The sequence below is a fragment of the Choristoneura fumiferana genome, chromosome 5 (assembly GCF_025370935.1).
Source record: "Choristoneura fumiferana chromosome 5, NRCan_CFum_1, whole genome shotgun sequence".
Classification (NCBI taxonomy): domain Eukaryota; kingdom Metazoa; phylum Arthropoda; class Insecta; order Lepidoptera; family Tortricidae; genus Choristoneura; species Choristoneura fumiferana.
Window position 1 is genome coordinate 22,442,570 of NC_133476.1, and position 9,509 is coordinate 22,452,078.

Here is a 9,509-nt window from a genome sequence, read left to right on the forward strand (position 1 = left end):
GGGTTATTTCGGGAACCACTTCACTGAAGCCCCTAAAGGGGTAATTCGGGAAAAACATTTACAGCCTTATTCATAAAAGTTAGAGCCTCCTTGAAGGCTCCTTGAAGGCCCGATGCTAAAACATGATCATAAACGTCTGTTAGCGCTAATCAGTCGATCAAGGCTCTGCTAAAGTTAGAGGACCGTAGACCCTCCTTTATCTCTCTGCTAAGTGACAAAAATGGCCGCCACATTTGAACAGCTGACTTTGGACTAGAGCAAAAAACCATAGGTAGAATATTTATAGTGAGGCAGGGCTACGCAGATAAAAAAAAACAGGAAAATTTATTTTCAGGAATTTGTTTTAAAAATCCTCTAAATTAGCAACAATAATTAACAATAAATATGAAATAAAAATAAGCATGATTAACATAATTATGGCTTTTTGCACAACATAAAATGCGGATCGGAAATGGCGGGAAAAAAATCTCGCTTTTTATTTTTTTTTCCTGGTAATTTGCTGTCACTGCTGTCAATTTTTTTTTTTAATTATCGATTAGGCCATTTTTTTGTCTTTGATTTGTCAAGGTGGCCAACATAACGCGTCTAATCCGTCTATCAGCAGCTCAACAACTAGCAGACTGCTAGCAAGTGTTTATGAATCATACTTCTTGACAACCGTCTATTAAGCTTAATCAGTCTGCTAAGTAACAACCGATCAAACCTCATTAAGGATTTTTTATGAATAAGGCTGTTTAAACTATATAGGCCTTTAGACTGACACAGTCATTCGGCAAAAAACGATTATTTGTCATAACATTAATAGTCAATCTGTAACTTTCAGGTTTTAGAGTTAGCGGTGTTGGGGTTATTTCGTATTTAATTTTTTGGCACGAAAATGCACTCGACCCAAAAAAATATATATTGCACGTCCAACCGATGTCAGCGCCTCGCATCATCTGGAGAGACGCGAGGAGCGGTAAATGGGCGTCCATTTAAGTGCTGCCAGTGGTTAAACATCAACACGTTTAGGAGAAATTTTAAATAAATGGAATAACCCCGTTTACAGAATTACCCCAAAGCACCTTACACAAACATATTAATACATTCACTCTTAATTACTTCTTAATTTCTAAGTATTTCCCAAGATACATTTTGTAACCAATGACTTAATAGACCACAGAATAATTTATTTTCCCAATAATTCAGGTAACAGTGGAGCAGCTGGCAACACAATTCGTCACGCACACTAACATCCTTGCAAATTGTCTTACACCGTTCTTACGCACACTACAATATTGAGTTGCCGCATTCACGAACGTTTTGTTTTTAATTAGCGCGGTATCTAGTCGAGCGAGCGCGCGAGACCAATCATTCATCTAAGATTCTGCTTTTTATCCTTTTTTTTATGGCACAGGGGGAAAATCGCCGATGGTAAGCGATTACCGTCGCCCATGGACACCTGCAACACCAGAAGAGTCACAAGTGCGTTGCCGGCCTTTTAGGTACGAGCGAACAAGCAACAAAAGTGTTTACAGACGACCAGATGGCCTAGTGGTTAGAGAACCTGAATACGAAGCTTGAGGTCCCGGGTTCGATTCCCGTGTCAGGGCAGATATTTGTATGAAAAATACGAATGTTTGTTCTCGGGTCTTGGGTGTTTAATATGTATTTAAGTATGTATCTATCTATATAATTATATTTATCCGTTGCTTAGTACCCATAACACAAGCTTTGCTAAGCTTACTTTGGGACTAGGTCAATTGGTGTGAATTGTCCCGTGTCCCGTGATATTGTATTGTATCAAATATCCATACTTCCATACTAATATTATAAATGCAAAAGTGTGTGCGTTTGTATGTTTGTCCGTCTTTCACGTCGAAACGGAGCGACGGATCGACGTGATTTTTGGCATAGAGATAGTTTATGGGCCAGAGGTATTATCCTGAAAAATTGCACAGTTTCCGAGGGAGCAGTTCCTAGGCACAAAATAACGGGCAAAAGCTAGTAATTTTTAATATTAGAACATTCCTGAAAATTTAACTCTACTCGTAATTTCAGGCACTGCAACTGTCCAGAGAATAGATACACGTAAAACTACCGTATGAAACGAAAGCAAGACCTCTTCCCCGACTTTTCCTTTCCAATACAGCGCTCATCCCACGGGACGGCATTTGGACAATAAATTGACGTCCGAATTACCCGTCCTTTGTCGAGTGGTTCCAACCGGGTTCGATTCCCCGGAGGGTCCAGTAATTCTGAGGAAGTGTAAGTGTGATTCGGCGGGCCCCTAGAGGACAGTTTTCCGCGTACGTGGCGAATGAGGAAAAATGAAATTTCTTGGTTTGTTAATAGCTTTTTACACTAGAGTTTGCTTGTGGATTCTCGTGGGAGTTTCTGGAAATCAATTCGTGATCTTCATTGATACAGAGGGAATGAACGTTTGTTGACACATGCACATACACAGAAGATACCACAGATATAGATTACACTAGATAACGCAGACACCTCAATCTGTATGAAAACCAACCTTTTTTTATATCTACTGTGACGTCTCAATAGAGAATTAGCGATGTGAATTCCCCGATGTCCGCGCAAAATCGCTCAAGTCAGTCACTAGTCATTAATAGTCAGTTAGCGGTCAGTCTTTGCATGGGGCCAACCTCGACGTTTGGTCGGGGTTCGGACACGCGAAGAAGATGCATTTGCGTAATCTAGTGTAATCTATATCTGTGGAAAATACATTTAAATAGTAAAAATATAATCGCGAGACTCACTCATATTCAATGATATTGTAACGGATAACTCACGTCTTAAATCGAGTTTAGCTTTTACCATCAGGAGGGCCCACTTGCTCGTTTCCCATCCAGTCAAATAAAAAAAAAATGTTTCGGGCTAATCCGTACTTCCGTAGCCCTTCTTCGTCGCGTTGCTCGTTTTACCCGATTATCATAAGGAGGGTTATGTTTTTCTAACTTATGTTTGTATGTTATGTAGTTTCTTTGGTCCTCTCTCTGCAGCCTTACTGCACGGTTCTTATCTTAGGGAGTTTGTTTTTATGGTTTTCACTGAAAAAACAGCGTACCTACTGACTGAAATATTTGTTTGTTTGTTTATACTCTATATCGTACTAAAAGGAAAAACAAAAAGGTTACAGAAAAAAAGTAAAGTATTAAGTACAAAGGTGAACTTATCCCTGACGGCTACGGATTAGCCCGAAACATGTCAAGCTAAACTCGATTTAAAACGTGAGTTATCCGGGTCAATATAATTTAATAGACATCGAATAGTAGGTATGAAATGTTGTGCTCATACGACGCTGTTTTTCAATGAAAACCATAAAAACTAAACTAGCACCATGCAGCGGTTAAGGCTGCAGAGAGAGGACAATAGAAGTTATACTTACTTGTTCCAATAATATCGTTTATTTAACTTTTGACAGCTCGAGTACTAATTAAAATAGTGATGCCCTGATGCGTTACCGATTCGATTTAACACATTCATATTTTATTTTTACTCAACATTTTGCATTCTTTTATTTTCATTCCGTGTCTACAGACGGTAATATCGTAATTTTTTTTGTTATGTCTGGTAACATTTTCAGCCGTCAATCTAGTACCTGTAATGCCTAACTCTGGACTCGTGTATAGACCAGCTGCTTTTTACACGAAATGATACTAACCGCCCCGAATCCCTCCGAAGCAACAGAAATCGTTCGTTAAAAAAAATATTAAATTTAAAAAATCAAAAAACCCAACTGCCTTAAATAGTAAAAGGAAGAAAACAAGTCTAGTGGTCTAGAGCTCTATCAAGAAGCTCATTTAAGGTTCAACAGTCGGGACCCATTATGAAGATTTTATGAGCTGGTTACGATTTGAATGGGTTCCGACTGTTGAACCTTAAATGAGCTTCTTGATAGAGTTCTAGACCACTAGACTTTTCTTCCTTTTAGTTTTCAAGGCAGTCGGGTTTTTTGATTTTTTAAGTTTAATATTTTTTATTTTATACTTTTTTGATATTTATGTGAAAACAGTAGATTAAAAATATTATAACCTATATATTTAGAATGGGCTAAATATTAGCTTTCATTCGATACCCATATTGTTACAATACAAAATATTTTTTTTCATTCCTCCGCCATATTTTTTTCGCAGACGCCATATTGAAATATTAAGTAGCCTATGTCACTCCGACAGTTATGACGAATCCAATGATACCTCTGTCAAAATCCGTTTAGCCGTTTAGGCTGCAGCGAGGACCAAAGAAATGGACATACATACCCACATACATATACATACATACATACATACGCTCGAAAAACATAACCCTCCTTCGGGCAGTCGGGTAAAAAAATCAAAGCTGTTTGCTTCTCGATTAAACGAAATACGAAGCAAATATAATACCTTCTACGCAGAAGTGCGGACTCGTTAGGGACCACAGCTGTCCAGGTTCAATATAGAGGTTTCTCTCGAACACTACGACTTTGATATGGCATTTTAGGAGGACGCTCAGATTTAAATTAGATTAGATTATTATTTATTCATTCAGTATAAAATTACATCATAGTGTGTACATGTCAAAGTTACGAGAATTTATACTGAAACTAGCTTTTACCCGCGGCTTCGCACGCGTAAACTATTCGGTGTGGTAGCTGCAATTGGAATTTTTGGGGATTTTACAAAATTCCCCTGGAAATTTCCAATATTTTTATCGTGGTCTTCATTAAGGTTGTGTTGTGAATAACTACACAATTCAAGACTCTAAACCCAGTGCTGAAGTTTCAAAATTTTTCCCTATCAATTCAAAAGCAAAATTCAAATTCAAATCATTTATTCAGTAAATAGGCCGCAATGGGCACTTTTACACGTCATTTTTATACTACCAGCGCTTTCGGAAAGACCATCATTGCCAAGAAGAATGCGCCGCAAGAAACTTGGCAGAAAGTCATTTTTTCAAAATAAAATAATTACAAATAAAATACTTAAAAACTACAGTATACAATTAAAGAAAAAAATACGAAATAATAATAATAATAATACAGGGATGTATGGGGTCCCTTAGTTACAAAACTATACCGTGGGAATATCGGGATATAAAGTAGCGTACTTATGTGTTATTCCAGACATACGGCTACCTACATCCAAATTTCATGCCTCTAAGCCTAGCGGTTGCTATTTCGACATTTTATTCCTAGGTATCCCGTGTTTATATCGGGTCAAAAAGTCGTCTATGTGTTTTTCTAGACATCCAGCTTCCTACATACCAAATTTCATGACTCTAAGCTTAGCGGTTAATATTTCAAGATTTTATCCCTATCCCGTGGGAATATTGGGGTAAAAAATAGATTATGTGTTATTCCAGAGGTCCAGTTACCTACATACCAAATTTCATGGCTCTAAGCCCAGTGGTTGTTATTTTGAGATTTTATCCCTAGGTATCCCGTGGGAATATCGGGTCAAAAAGTCGCTTATGTGTTATTCCAGACGTCTAGCTACCTACATACCAAATTTCATGACTACGCCCAGCAGTTATTATTTCAAGATTTTATCCCTATTTCGTGGGAATATCGGGATAAAAATTAGCCTGTGTGTTGTTCCAGAGGTCCAGCTACCTACATACCAAAATTCATGGCTCTGAACCCAGTGGTTGTTATTTCGAGATTTTATCCCTAGGCATTCCGAGGGAATATCGAGTCAAAAAGTCCCTTACGTGTTATTCCAAACGTCCAGTTACCTACATACCAAATTTCATGACTCTAAGCCCAGCGGTTATTATTTCAAGATTTTATCCCTATCCCGGGGGAATATCGAGATAAAAAGTAGCCTATGTGTTATTCCAGAGGTCCAGCTACCTAAATACTAAATTTCATGACTCTAAGCCCAGAGGTTGTTATTTCGAGATTTTATCCCTATCCCGTGGGAATACCGGGATAAAAAGTAGCCTATGTGTTATTCCAGAGGTCCAGCTACCTACATACCAAATTTCATGGCTCTAAGCCCAGCGGTTATTATTTCGAGATTTTATCCCTATCCCTATCCTAGTGGTTGTTATTTCGAGATTTTAGCCCTAGTTATCGCGTAGGAATATCGGGTCAAAAAGTCACTTAAGTGTTATTCCAGATGTCCAGTTACCTACGTACCAAATTTCATGACTCTAAGCCCAGCGGTTATTATTTCGAGATTTTATCCCTATCCCGTGGGAATATCGGAATAAAAAGTAGCCTATGTGTTATTCCAGAGGTCCAGCTACCTACATACTAAATTTCATGGCTCAAAGCCCAGCAGTTGTTATTTCAAGATTTTATCCCTAAGTATCCCGTGGGAATATCGGGTCAAAAAGTCACCTATGTTTTATTCCAGATGTCCAACTACCTACATACCAAATTTCATGACTCTAAGCCTAGCTGTTGTTATTTCGAGATTTTATCCCTATCCCGTGGGAATATCGGGATAAAAAGAATCCTATGTTTTAATCCAGGTTATAAACTAACTTTCCGCCAAATTTCATCCAAATCCGTCCAGCCGTTTAAGCGTGAAAAAGTAACAAACATACTCACTCACTCACTCACTCACTCACTCACATACTCACTCACTCACAAACTTTCACATTTATAATATTAGTAGGATTGTCAAGAATACACAAAAGATGAAATTGTAAAACAATTGAATGTCACAAAATGTGAAAATTGAATAAAATAATAAAAAAGCAATAAAACAATTAAAATTACAATAATGTCAGGCCGGGGGATCGTCCAATTAAAATTCATTAAATAATTTGAAAATTGGCAAGTAAAAACTGAAAATAATCAATATTGAAAATAGTCAGAAGTCAAAAACAAAAAATATAAATATAACAATGAAATATTAAAAACTAAAACTTAATATTTGCAAATTCATTAACAGAGTATAGCCGTTTATTCAACAAAAGGTTTCTCAGTTTGCGTCGAAATGCATCATCAGATGGTTCATTCTATTAATGGGATTTATGAGAATACCGTGAAGCAACTTGAACTCCAACAAGATGGAGCGACGACTTGGTTAAGATCGCGGGATCGCGGTGGATGCGGAAAACACAAGACCGGTCTGAGTCGAGCCTTGGGGGAGGCCTATGTCCAGAAGTGGACGTCTTTCGGCTGACATGATGATGTGATGATGAACTTAAAGTTACTTATTAGACAATGCGAAAACTTGCAAACTTCGTAAAATACGGCACAGATAATCAATAAAAGACTTGCCGCCACCAATGCGGAAGACTTAAGTTGTTGTTATTCAAGAAATGAGACAAGGCTTACCCTCCGGATATGCAGAAAGCGGCTCAGATATGAGAGTAGAATCAAACATTGCATTTAAAAGCCCTGGGTCAGAGGCTGGGTCAGACGGCATCACACCTGCCAGTAAACACTAATCAATGGATGGTGAAACAGCCCCTTAGTCTAATATGCCTCGTCCATATTTCCTTTGTCAATCCAATCGATATCTGTCGCGTTGCAAATGAAGGGTGAATTCATCTACGGCTCAGTTTATTATCTTTATTCAATTCTGTTCACTTTTAATATCCTACACTATGCGTCCGTCCGTCTAACCGTCACGGTGCTATATCCTAAGAACCATAATAATAATATGCAGGTGGTAGGACCTTGTGCAAGGTCCGCCCGGATTGCTACCACCATCTTACTTGCTAATCCTGCCGTGAAGCAGCAGTGCTTGCACTGTTGTGTTTCGGCGTGGAGAGTAAGACAGCCGGTGAAATTACTGGCACTTGAGGTATCCTATCTTAGGCCTCTAGGTTGGCAACGCATCTGCAATACCCCTGGTGTTGCAGATGTTTATGGGCGGTGGTAATCTCTTACCATCAGGAGACCCACTTGCTCCTTTGCCATCCAGTCGAATAAAAAATAAAATAAAAAAAAACTGGTAATGACTTTTATTTTGTACCACTTTTTATTTATTTCATTGTAAAATCATAATAATATATGTTATAGGGAGAAAAATCCTCAAGTGGTGACCACGTACCGGAAACGAAGCCTTAGCAGGCCGCTCTGCCTCCTCTAGACTGACGTTATCAAGAGAATTTATGATTGCGTTTTTTGGAGTCTTTTAATTGTGTTTTTAATTTCAACTCCAAATTTGTTACTTTTACGGGTATCCCGTGAAACCATATCAAAAATACAAACTGAGACATGGATGCACAGAAAAACCAGAAAAAGAGACCAGCGCTGGGGAATCGAACCCAGGTCCTCAGCAATCTGTAACATGCATAACATAAGTAAACATAGATGTCGCTAGTGCTGCTGCTTACAACCTGAGATATGTATGCACAGGGATTCGTGTCTAGATTCCTGTCCAGCGGTGGTGTAGGGGTTATAGCACGCAGCACGGATTGCTGAGGACCTGGGTTCGACTCCCAGCGCTGGTAGCTTGGCGGCCGCCCCGCTGGAGCGACTGGAGCGAGTAATCGCCCGTTACACTCGAACACTCGCTTACAGCCGAGCGACAAAACTACACTCGCTTGTCGCTGCTCGCCCACTCGTTTCTAGTTACTCGCTCTACTCGCTTCTCGGTCATCGTCGGCGGTGGGACAAGAACCTAACGCGGGGTTTCACAAAACTTCCCCCCTCCAGTGTAACGGGTGAAACATAGTCTTTAATATTTGAAATTGTATATTCATGAAGTCAAAAGTTGGGGGATAAATCTTTGAGTTTGAAAGTAATTGTTTAAGGGGTAATATAGGCCGAGTTACTTGAGCCATTTGAATATTATTAGCTCCGTTATTTCTTAAGTTTTTCATACTTATTAAACTTGCGTGGATTTCTTATAATATTTAAAGGACTGATGATGGATGCAAAATGGTGACGAAAGCATAAGATGGATCATCCCAGCCTATATACGTCCCACTGCTGGGCACAGGCCTCCTCTCAGAACAAGAGGGCTTGGGTCATAGTTCCCACGCGGGCCCAGTGCGGATTGGGAACTTCACACGCACCATTGAATTGCTTCGCAGGTTTGCCGTGGTGGCCTAGTGGTTTGACCTATCGCCTCTCAAGCAGAGGGTCGTGGGTTCAAACCCTGGCTCGCACCTCTGAGTTTTTCGAAATTCATGTGCGGAATTTCATTTGAAATTTACCACGAGCTTTGCGGTGAAGGAAAACATCGTGAGGATAAGATGGATAAGACTTATTAAAGTTCGATTAGTATTTTTGTATACCTAACAATGTATAGCAATTTGAGTGATGTTGATAATGTTCCTAATAATGGTGAAGTATCACTTTACGACTATGCTCATTTTCCGTCTGTAGATGTAAAGAGGTCAATTTCTCTACATAAGTGGTTCAACAATAAACTATTTTGCAATTATGTTCTCTTTTTTAAACCAATTGTAGTCATATCCATATTACGTATATCGTTTGTCATGGTTTTGACGTAAATTGCATCCGTCATCCGCCCACTGTTTATATTAAAGGTATGTGTGGCTCGATCCATTTTCTTTTTTATTTCGCATAACATTAATTGTCCTAATATGAATTCGCATAA